This window comes from Toxorhynchites rutilus, chromosome 1 (genome assembly GCF_029784135.1).
Source record: "Toxorhynchites rutilus septentrionalis strain SRP chromosome 1, ASM2978413v1, whole genome shotgun sequence".
NCBI lineage: Eukaryota > Metazoa > Arthropoda > Insecta > Diptera > Culicidae > Toxorhynchites > Toxorhynchites rutilus.
In genome coordinates this window covers 26,015,206-26,016,181 of record NC_073744.1, presented here as the reverse complement: position 1 = coordinate 26,016,181, position 976 = coordinate 26,015,206, and the positions used below count along the sequence as shown (strand labels likewise).

The following is a 976-nucleotide window of genomic DNA, read 5'->3' as shown; positions in this document are numbered from 1 at the left end:
AACCATCTACTTAAAGAATGTAAATCTCCATTCAAATGTAGCACGACCTGATTTAAATCATTAGTTGCAATGAATAACACAGTATCATCTGCAAAAAGATTGATGTCACAAAATCGTAAAACTCGTCGCATGTCATTAATGTACATAATGAATAAAAGGGGCCCTAATACACTTCTCTGAGGTACTCCAAGATTATTCCCTACGGGACAATGTTATTTCAAACAGCGCGGACCAAACTTAAACGTTGCGGCCGTATCGGACTCATCGAGTCATTGTAATTTTGCTCATATGTGTTCAATTCAACTCAGCCTAAAATCCCCATATTGAGTGTATTTTTTTTTCTAATCACGCGTGGAACCGGTTCACAGCATCATCTTCATCACGCTTCAAAAATAGCTTCCTTTCACTTTGGTTCCGAAACGGTCGAGCACAAGGCATATATTAATCCGTTCCAGATGAAACATACTAAAGCTGTGTAGCATACTCTAGATGTGCGCTATTGTGATACAAGAAACAAGTTAGAGCGCATCGATTTGACAAATTTTTAGTGACCGATTTACAACACGCATCGGTGGTTCAGTGGTAGAATGCTCGCCTGCCACGCGGGCGGCCCGGGTTCGATTCCCGGCCGATGCAAAACGAATTCTTTTTTATCACCGTAGAATGCGCAGAGAAAACCAAGGCCCCCTTGGTGAACAAATCGTTGGTAATGCAAGCATTAGTAGAATGTATGGGAAGTGGGGGTAAAACGGACATGGTTCAATTGTTTTTTTTTTTTGGGAACTCATGTTTCCCAAAACAAAAAGCAGTTTCTTAGAATTAAATATACTGTTTTTCGATATAATTGGCCGAATATTTTATAGAACTGTATTTTCCTATGTTTTTTTTACTGAAATAAAAACAAGCCGAAAAATAGAACATTTTTATCGATGTGGTTGATATGGACAAGTTTTTCTCTAGCGAGAGGAATTTGACC

The 976-nt window shown here is 38.8% G+C and overlaps 1 non-coding gene across 1 annotated transcript; it reads left to right on the top strand.

Moving 5' to 3' along the window:
• Positions 1-565: 565 nt before the first annotated feature.
• Positions 566-636, top strand: Trnag-gcc (transfer RNA glycine (anticodon GCC)). The gene has a single exon. It is a non-coding gene; the product is annotated as a tRNA-Gly (tRNA).
• The last annotated feature ends 340 nt before the right edge of the window (positions 637-976 follow it).